The sequence below is a fragment of the Pezoporus wallicus genome, unplaced genomic scaffold, assembly GCF_028554395.1.
Source record: "Pezoporus wallicus isolate ANWC-B61680 ecotype Strahan unplaced genomic scaffold, APGP_CSIRO_Pwel_v1 contig_7901, whole genome shotgun sequence".
NCBI classification, from domain to species: Eukaryota; Metazoa; Chordata; class Aves; order Psittaciformes; family Psittacidae; genus Pezoporus; species Pezoporus wallicus.
Window position 1 is genome coordinate 590,417 of NW_026641041.1, and position 10,681 is coordinate 601,097.

General features: G+C 44.2%; 1 long non-coding RNA gene across 1 annotated transcript; it reads left to right on the forward strand.

Annotated features, from left to right (window-relative positions):
• Positions 1–7,038, forward strand: LOC130606000 (uncharacterized). The gene is made up of 2 exons (XR_008973849.1): positions 1–815; positions 6,880–7,038. It is a non-coding gene; the product is annotated as an uncharacterized LOC130606000 (long non-coding RNA).
• The last annotated feature ends 3,643 nt before the right edge of the window (positions 7,039–10,681 follow it).

Sequence of the window (10,681 nt, forward strand, 5' to 3'; positions counted from 1 at the left end):
TTAGGATATATTGAGATAACTGCATCTGAAATATTAATCCTCTTTGTAACTGGTGGAGCAAATCACCATAGGGACATGCATAGGAAACTCGTATCACTCCACGGTAAATAACAAATGTTATTACTGTGCTTGGGAATTCTAATTCCCACATTTGAGTATCTGTTCCACTCATGCCCTGCCTCAGCGCAAGGAAAACTGGCTCCCAGGACCAAAGCAGCTGTGAGGCCCCAAGGTCTGGAGCTTCAGGTGGAAAGAGCCCTATATCCAACTGAAGTCCAAGAATAAATCCTGGCCCTTAGGATTCCCCATAGGGTCACTATTCATATGACAAAATTACTACATGCACGTAGGGGTTTCGCTGCACTGGATCTGCACTGCTTTGAGCACCTTTGAATTCAACCCTAAATGAGTGCTATAACTTGGAGAAGTTTTCCTTACAAAAGACAGACTCAAAACTACCTTAAACTCACTATTGCTGTAATCTTTCCCTATGCACACAGAAATCCTAATCATCCTCCTCCTATCCCAAATCAAAGCTATCAACTCCCATCTTCATGTTTCAATGCTAATTAGAAACAGAAAGTCAGGGTTCTCCTGGAGTTTAAACAGTTTCGCTTTCGTGCCAAAGAGGAGCACAAAAGTTGAGTTTCGCTCTCAGTGGTTTCAGCTTTTTCTTTTCTGGAGAGCTCAAGAGCCAGCTCTTGTGAATTAAAACCAATTCCCATCACTAAAGGCTTCTCATTTACACCCGCAGAGCACTTGGGCCAGCTGTTCCATTTGTGTTCTCACTCCTTACCATGGTGGTCTACCTCCAGGTAAAGCAAAACTTGTATAAACGCATTATTAGAAGCTCATGAGAAACACACGTGGGTGTAATGAGACTGAATGAAAATACATGTAATGAAAGCTTGGAGGGAAAACATTCTCTCTCAGAAGAGTGTTATCACATTAGCGCTGGTTATGGAGAACTAATGTCCACTTTAAGTGGTATCAAGAGCTGGAGCGATTGAAAGACAATAAGAAGACAATGAGTAATGAATCAATTTTATTGTGTGCTGTTGAGCAGTCCTGGCTGGAAGAGAATGCGTTGGTATGGCTCAATAAAAGGGATGGATGGGAACTGACAGCAGCAGGGACAAGCACTCCCACACTTTCTGAAGAAAGAAATGATTTTTGAAATTATTTTTGCCTTAGCCAATAGGATTCTGCTGAAAAAAAAATGGGATGTTTTGTTCTGGAGTTCAGCAGACACAGCAGGCGAGCACCATGCTCTTTATGCAGAGAGAAAATACCAGCTTTATTGGAGAGACAAACTCACTTTGCACCTTTCCTGAAGCTGGCTCTGCTGGCGTCCCCAGGAAAGGTTTTGCGTCGCTCAGATCTCTTTATGGGACTTGTCTCTGCTGCCGTATCTCCCTTTTTCATACACTCCACCCCTAAGCCACCACACTCCATTTCACCTCCTAGGTTTGGTACAGGTTCCTAATTCACACTCGCATCCTGATGCACACACACCTATCCAGAAGCGTAGAACACACTAGCACTGACCTATCTAAGGCTGCTGAAACACATTCACTGTTGAAAACAGGGTAAAATGAGCCCACAGAGACATTTATTACTTCTACAGCAAGGCTGATTCCTGCAACCAAGCAAGATCGGGTGTCCTTACTCTAGGCTGAATGGTAGCAACTGTTGTCTTCCAAAATGACAGTGATGTAGAGACTCTCTGATTATTTGGGACCATTTCACACACAGGCTTCCATCCCCAAGTCACTGCTGCAGTCTTCCACTAATATATAGTTCGCCAATTTAGGCTGCCCAGATGGTCATTATGTTTAAAAAGGCACCTCCAGAGGGTGATCCCGAGCACTTCTAGGTATTGGTCCCACACAGAAGGACTTGCAGGCTGGAGAACTTCATGTCTTTTCCTGGAAGAGCAGTCCAGGCAACAGGCTTAAGATAGATGCCCAGTTTCTCCTGGCTGACTCTGATCAAGAGTCCCCAGATGTCTTTGCAGTGCTTATACGGTGAGTTTTGTCTTGGGAGTGGACTCAAGACCACCGTCCCCGTGCTGTAATACTTGGTCAGAGAAGAAAAGCCAATGCTATTTCATTTCCACCACAATGAACAACTTCCTTTTCTTACTGCTTCTTATGTTTCTATGTTTTTCATCCCTGTTTAATTCTTCATCAAAGAACAATTTAATTTCATAATCTCACTGACCAATATTATTTCTCCCCTGTGTTAAGCTGCAAACATCTCTGATAGCAAGCAGATACCATCTGGCCTTTGGGAATCCCTGGACATTCAGAAGTTTGTGTTTCAGTTGTAACATCCAGAAGAGAGGAGGCAAGAGAACAAAAATGTACATCCTACATCAGCATTAAGCTATCAGGTCAACTGTTACAACGGCGACAGCACGGGTGAAAAAAGAAGAAACAGCAGAAAAAAGTAGAAACACCACTTAGGGTGAGTCTGAAATAAGCATTGAATTCAAGAATAAATCCTTATTGAATGGTATATAATAACAGACCTACTCCTCCCAGGCAAAGAGGAAAAATGTCAGTTTTGGGACCTCACCTTGAGCTGTGTCAAAGGCTAAGATCTCCAGAGAGGTCATGTGGGAACAGATAGCAAAAGTCACTAGGCACAGATCTCCTTGCAAAAAATTAGGTTCCCAGCCTGTTGAGTTACTGTTCAGGTGAAATGAGTAAAATTTAAGTCAGTTAAGCCTTGTTTTCAACTGCATGCACCACAGGGAGATGGTTCTAAAACTTCACACCTTCACTGGTGCAACATCATGAGAAAAACTTCGAAGAGTAGATCTGGTCTCAGGCACATGAAGTGATTTGTAAATCATTCTGATAAATACCAATTTTCTATCACTTTTTGTTACAAGAAGAACTTTTTGCTATGTTATATTATGAAGAAACACATTCAGGTTTTTCCTTCTGAACCATCTGTAGGAAAAATCACCTTGCGGATGCTACTTGCGTAGTTTACAAAAAGCCTGCAGGCATCTTTCCATGGGTACGCTTGTGTATGCTCACCTAATTATGTTCCTGAATGAACCACTCCAGCAATAAACCTTGATTCACCTACAGACGCTTTCCAACTTCCAGGAGCCATATGTCAAATCAGTCCCTAAATAGAATAACCTTTGCTCAGCTTCCCCAGGGAGCAAACACTGGATCAGAAAATCAATGTCTATTTGTCACCAACTGGCTGAGTCCAGAAGTGCTTGCTGGGGAGCTGTGAGTGTGGGGACAGAACTGCTCACCTATTGTATGGTTGTCTTCAAGCAAAGGTCCCTGGTAGCTTTGATAGGACATTAAAGTGACAATACTACATCTTCCTTGTCCAAATAGCAGGCAAATAAGTCAATAAAAAATATTCCCATTAGAAAAAGACATTCCCATTAGAAACACCTTGTCATGTTGTAAAATAAGCCTATCAGCTCATGAGAGGGAAGCTTGGTTTTGCCCTTCTACCACAAAGAAGGGAAAGACACCCTCTGCCTCAGAGTTTTAACCATCCCTTCTAGCTTTGGAGAACTCATCTATTCCTAGGAGTCACACACAGCTTGATATGTACGTGTATGACCAAGGCTCCCTCCAAAGTGTAGAGGAGGCCACCGTCCCTGCTCTGAAAGCATTGCTGTTTCCCACACTGAGATAGTGGCCATCTGATACTAGGCACCTCATTGTAGCAGAAAATGAAAAGCTATAGGTGGAAGAGGAAGCAGATGAGATGCATGTGTCAGCTGCAGCAACAGTACAAGCTGAAGCTGCAAAGCTCTTTAAGACCTGCTCCTCATCGGCCAACCCTGTCAAAATACATTGTGGGGAGGTCTGCAATGCAAACAAATAGGCAGCTGCTAGAAGGGGACAGATGGGATTTCCAGCCAAAGAAAAAGCAGGCACAGGCTGTGGTTCTTCTCAACTGACTGTGGATGTTTAGGATTAAGGTGTTCAGGTCCCATGAAGGGAGATTGCACTGTTGGAGAGCAATTAATCTCATTATTTCAGACAGCAGTATAAAGAGGATTCTAAGGAGATGTATTCTGTGATTCTAAGAGGAGCTGTAGAGAACTCCGTTTCCCTCTGCCGCCTCTGGAGGCAGCTCAGACAGGTAACAGACTAATGGTCTAACTTTGGACAGCTAAAATTGACTGAGATGAATCCCACCCCACTGATATTTGGGTCTGAGTGACAAGAGTACTGCCATACTTTATATACAAAAACCCTGACCAAGGGTGCTGCAGCATCCTTAAGGGCAACAAGAGCTTATAACCATTATCCTTCTTTCTTAGAACTGACACCACCTTAGTCCTCTCCTTTTTTATTTGCATGTTGTCAGCTTTGCTCTCTCATCTGATTTTTCAGCAGAATCAACATTTTTTTAATCAGGATATATTCTTGGTGATAATATTCTTTTCAAAGGGAAATTTGTCTTTCTTTAGCTACTTCTGTACTTGGAGTTTAACTTTAGGTAGATGTTACCTACATCCCTCTGCCTTTATATTGTATTTTTGTATGAGTTTGGATTAGATGACCAAAGACAGGTCACCGTCTTGCCCATTGCTGCAGGCTAGTGCTCAGAAGTAAACCCAGTTTTAGATTGCATCAAGACACAGAGGTGTTTCTTTCACAGCCTGAGCCATTGACCACAGTTCAAGATAGTCACAGATGGACCTGCTACCCTTGCCTCACCAATGAGGGAGCAAGCTTGGTTCTGTTTGTTCTGGAAACCTTCGCAAGAAAGGTCCTTGCAGACACTATTGAGAAAATAATGATCATAGATAATAACAGAAATCAAGGGTTTGAACCATAATGAAATCTGCAACTATGGAAAGTATTCCAGGCAGTTATGGAAAGCAAGAACAGAGCTGCAGGGTGGGATGGGTATGTATAATCATCTGCAGTGGCTGCTGTCCTGCTCCTCCAAATAGTTTTCTCCTGCTAAAGATGGAAATGCAGTAAAAGCCCCATGACTCCTCTGGGATACAGCTTCTCTGGGCAGCTGCCAGGCATTTCAGATAGCTTTGCATCTGCACAGTGCAGGGTTTTGGAACAGAGAAAAGAATACAGCCTGGTCTGTGAGCTGTGCTCTGGGGCTCCCCTGTAATCAGGTTCAAAGCTCCTTTTGTCTATCCCAGATGTTAAATTCAGGCATGGGGTGAAAAGACACAAGTTGAGAAAGCCTAGAAAGCCACCTTTGACTGTATGTCTGCATCTCAGACACCTTACACTGGTCAAAATGCAATATACCCAATGTCCTGCAGTTTCCCCCCCAAGGCCCAAAGGAGATGGTGAGCTCAGTATGTGTCTGTATTTATACAATAATGTTTCTGCCCTAAGTTGCATGTTGACTGTTTGTGGCATGAGTCCAGTGTTTGGGAACTGAAATGTGAAAACATATCTGTAATGATGGACTCATTCAACTGAGGTTGTTTTGTATCAGATCTCATCTAAAGAGTGTTTTACAGATCTGAGCTAACACCAGCTGGGGCCAGGAAGAAGATTCCCCTTGAACCCAAAAAAAACCAGAACTAACCTAAGTAACCTCATCACTGTGTTCATTGCTTCGGAAAACCCCTGGATATCATCATAAGTGAAAAGTAACAACAGTAAAGTTATTATTTTAAACAAAAGGCGTATTTTAGAGCAACTTGTCAGGTCTCCTGCCACAGGAGAAATGAGCAGTTCCCCCCCACCTTGATATTGTCTTTGTGACTTGTTTCCTGCTTAAACAGAGGATTGAACCCAAAACAGAGATCCCAGCAGTCAATCCTCCACAAAGAACTGATTTGGGCTATTCAGTTCATCTGCCTCATGCACCATTTGCCTTCTCCAGCACAAAAACAATGTTTGTTGGATGATGTACTGGGATGAGACTCACACTGGCTTTTTTCCTGGATAGGATCCTAAGTATCCCAATAAAAACAACATAGGTCTCATGGCTTTTATTCCTCCCTCTCATTTAATGTTCAGTATGATCATTACAGACTCTCTTGTGCTTCTCGTACAGCCGTCAAGAACTTGGCAATCTCTGCACTTGACTTTTATCCTGAAGAAAGAGTGCGCCTGTTTCTCATCAAAAACCAGCTAGAAGAGGAACAAACAACAGTTTTAAGACAGCTGATGGGTTTTTAGTAATCCCTTGAAAGAAACACAGGGGCAAATTTTACTACATTTCTAGGCTGAAGTCAGGCTTCTTCCTGAACCTTAAAAGGCTTATTTGCACAATATTCATTGCATCATTTCTAAACCTAGCACCTTTAACACCCCTTTTCCTGCACACCCAGATGTTTCTCTGGAAGGAAATACCCCTTTTAATCCAAAGAGTGAAACTTAGCCAGAGGGTCTCTTCTGAAAGGTGTTTTGTACCCATACGGTTACGTCATGCTCCTAACCTGTAGCTCTGCAGCTGAGATTGCACCATATATGCAGACCAGAGTGCTCGAGGAGGGTATTAGCTTCAAGTTAGGCAGCATTTGCTGGTTTGGAAATACCTCCGGAGAGGTAACTGAGGTCTCTTTCAGGATGGCTGTGTGCAGCCTGAATCAAAATATCATCTCTCCTGCAGCTGTGAAAAATGCATGAAAGGAGGTAGAAACGATGCCTTAGCTGTAACATTTATAAAACATCAAGGACGACTTGTGAAGGAACCTGTGGTTTTCAAGTGCTAATGGAAGAAAGCCTTGGGAGCAGGGAATACTCACCAGGTCTTGGAAAATGAGCATTTGATTTCAAGACTCTTGATGAGCGACAGAACTCAGGGGGAAAGAATCAAGGTCCTCTCTGGTTCATGCTACATGGATTTTGTGCATATTTAACACTTTGTCACTTGGGTAGGTCTCCATTTCCTCATAAATAGTTACCCAGGCAGTCAGATCCCAACATCCAGTAAAAGATCTGACAGGACTCATCCAAACCCACAACCGTGTAGAGAAAAAGGCTTCCTTTTCCCTGGGGAAATTTCAGGTCTGCCAGAGAAATGGAAGAGATGTAAAGAATAAAACTGTATTTGATTTGATTTTTCTCTCTTTACCCTTTTTTTCTTGCCTGAAAAGAAGTTTGATTCCCCCTAAGTGGAAGGGTGTGAGACAGGGAGATGGGCAAGTGCTGCCGCCGGCTTAACACGATCCCTGCCTGCAATAAGCCCATGTCGTGTCTGCCGTCCAACCTGGCCTTGAACACTGCCAGGGATGGGGCAGCCACAGCTTCTCTGGGCACCCTGTGCCAGCACCTCAGCACCCTCACAGGGAAGAGCTTCTGCCTAAGAGCTCAGCTCAGCCCCTCCTCTGGCAGGTTAAAGCCATTCCCCTTGGCCTGTCCCTACAGGCCCTTGTCCCAAGCCCCTCTCCACATTTCCTGCAGCCCCTTTAGGCACTGGAGCTGCTCTCAGGTCTCCCCTTCAGGAGCCTTCTCTTCTCCAGGCTGACCCAGCCCAGCTCTCTCAGCCTGGCTCCAGAGCAGAGCTGCTCCAGCCCTTGCAGCATCTCCATGGCCTCCTCTAACTCAACCCATCCACCCTCCCAACTCAAGCAGCAGTTACCTAGCTGTCCCTGAGATAGGATTATCTAAAATAGATGGAAGTTCTTAAAACCCTCAAGCAGCAGAATTTCTCCCTCTGCCCCCAACAACAAAGTTTTATTCCTAAAAAGATGTCTTGATGCCAATCCAAACCCACTTTGATGCAGTTCAAATCCCAGAGCATTCAGCCCATGCTGCAATGGCTGTAAATTCAAACATCATCTTAAGCTTGAAGGAACTTGTATCTGGCTTGCTCTTACAAAAGATGGGACCCAGCCATGAATTGGAATGTAGTATACTCCCAAAATTCAGCCCCATACCAGGGGGGTACAGAGAGCAAGCTGAAATTGTCCTGTTATTTCTGGTTTATGGTTTGAGAAGAAAGTTTAGTTTTCAAGAAAGAAATTGATCTGAAAATCAAATTTTGAGCCTTTCAAACAGTTCTATTTGTATCTAAATAGTCACAAGTTCCAGGATCATCTTACCAGCACAAACACCGCATTCTAGTCCTAAAGTTCTGGTGTGATGCACTTGCACGGTACCCATGAGGAACTCTGGTTTCAGGCAATGTTAAGTGGCATTGCAGTATTGCTGCAATAATAATTAGATGTCCTACCAAAAATGAATTCACTCAATAAATCTAGGGTTGCCTCTGGGTATGCTTAGGTGGGTGCCTGTACTCCCGTTAGACACTGCTTGGTTTTGTCCTGTCATCTGTTAAGATACAGGTATACAGGTTACTTTCATTTCAGTGGCAAAGTTGATTTAAGAACTCCCTGCCTCTTGCCCCAGCTCTGCAGTTCACCACCCTCATAGACAGTGCCAGGTTAAACTTTATTGGAGTTTCCCTATACACAAAGTGATCTGAGATAAGGGAGAGCCAAATCATGTTACTTGCAGGGCTGCTGCCCCTTCTGGGCTACCTCCAAGCTATTGCATTGGAGACTAAAATAAGGCCATGCAAACCGTTTGCTCTGGTTGATCAAATAAACTCATCTCACTTTCTACTGTGATGGAATAATTGTGGTCCACAGAAAGCGTCCTCAAGATGTAAAGAATGGAAAGAACTGCAGTTGTCCTCCAGTTTACTCAGAGGAAGAGGAAAACCCAGAATGATTTACCAACTGGCCCAAGATAATGTACAAATACGGTAGCAAAGCCAGCCACTGAAACTGGAGTTCCAGTCCAAACCCTTGACCATTAAGTCATCATCCATCAAGCTGGAGTCCTACCAACAGTACATTAACTATCTGGTCCAAGATGGGCTCTGCGCTCCAGGGGTAGAGTAGAAAGGTAGTAAGGGGATTTCTCAGCTGTCATGAGCTCTGTGCAGAACTGAGGAGTGGGGTCTGGCCTCCAATTCCTAGCACCAGTAATGATTTCCGACCATCACTGAAGTCCATAGCCACTGAGATGGTGTAGGACCATCATCTCTGTAGGGACGTAGGGTGATATCTGAGCTTGAGAGGGTCAACCCTGATGCAAACCCATCATCCCAATAGGGATGGTGGGACCTGTGAGAGGTTCCTCTGTGCTTCTGTAGGTGTTTTGCCTCCTGAAACAGGTGATGAGATGGCCATGTAAGACCAGTGGGATGTTCTTAAAGGGGTGATTTGCACAGCTGAGGTGTTCTGAATGAATGAAAGGAGAAAAGGAGATTGAAACCTGTCTCTTTCCACAGATCAACACAGCCCAGACCTGAAAAACCACTGTTACCTTCCCTTCTGACTTGCACAGCCACAGGTGAACAGGGCAAATGATGTTTGAGAGCCTCATCTCCAAGCCAAACACAGCATGTGAACAACACCACAGGCCCTGTAAAGACTGAAATCATTCCCATTCATTCAGAGCAAGACACCGAACATCTGAAAACCCAGCTAAAGCACTTACTGGCAGTGCACAAGAATTACCTTGACAATTACTCCTTGGAGTATTCTGCAATACGAAGTTTTGGCTGATAAAAAAAAATTGGTGTTGGCCTCTTGCTTATGAATATAACCTAGAACTAATTGTTAAATGTGTCAGGCCTTCTAAAACATGTAATTCAGCAAGAATGAGGTCTATCCACTATTTAATCAGCAGGGATCATTGCTGCTGGCAGCATGAATAAAGCCTCTTCCAGCTATCAGTCAAAGGAGGTTTTCTCAAGAGACCTTGTTTTCAGAGGCAATTTCTCCATCAGATGAGAAATAAAAGCAGATTAATGATTTACACGAGTGTCATCCTGGAAAGGGCAGTTTGCTGTGCCCCCCTCCAATTCACCATAATAACCATCAGCAGACCTCCTCATCCCTACCATCACACTGGGGACTTTGGGGGTACAAAACACCTGAGTGCTTATGGGGCAAGTGAGTCGAAGAAAAAGATGTTGTGCTATAAGAAACCAGCACTCATGATTCTGTGACTCTTTTCTGATGCATGGGGCCACCACTGAACTGCCTGTAGATGGAGCAGGATTAGTTCATCTGAGAGCTGACCAGAATGGTCAGAGGAAGATGTCCTTCAAGAGGGTATTTCTCTCCTGTGGTTGTGAAAGGAGCCAAGAAATACCTCAACAGGGGACACAAAGCCAGGTGAGGGGGATCTCACCCAAAGGTAGATTGTACAGAGCAGTGACCAGTGGGACTTTGGACATGGAAAAGAATCATAGAATGGTTTAGGCTGGAAAGGACCTTAAGGTCATCCAGTTCCAACCCCCTGCCATGGGCCGGGACACCTCACACTAGACCATGTCACCCAAGGCTCTGTCCAGCCTGGCCTTGAACACTGGCAGGGATGGAGCATTTACCACTGCTTTGGGCAACCTGTGCCAGTGCCTCACCACCCTAACAGTAAACAACTGGGAAGGGGTGACGTGCAGACAGTTGTCATTAGCCATTGCAATGGGCTGGATGACTCCCAGGGCTCCAAAACACCCATTGTCTTGGCTTTTCAAGCAAGAACAAAAGAAAACAAACCTCCAAAACATTTTGTCCTCAAGGAATACAGGCGGCCCTTTGCAATGGAAGATAAATACTGAACATGGGAAGATGATGAATGAGGTCTCAACACTTATGGGGTATAAGATAGAGCAGGATTACTGGAAAAAACACACTCTAACCTAGCTCAGCACCATACAGGTATTGTACATGTTTCCTGACAAC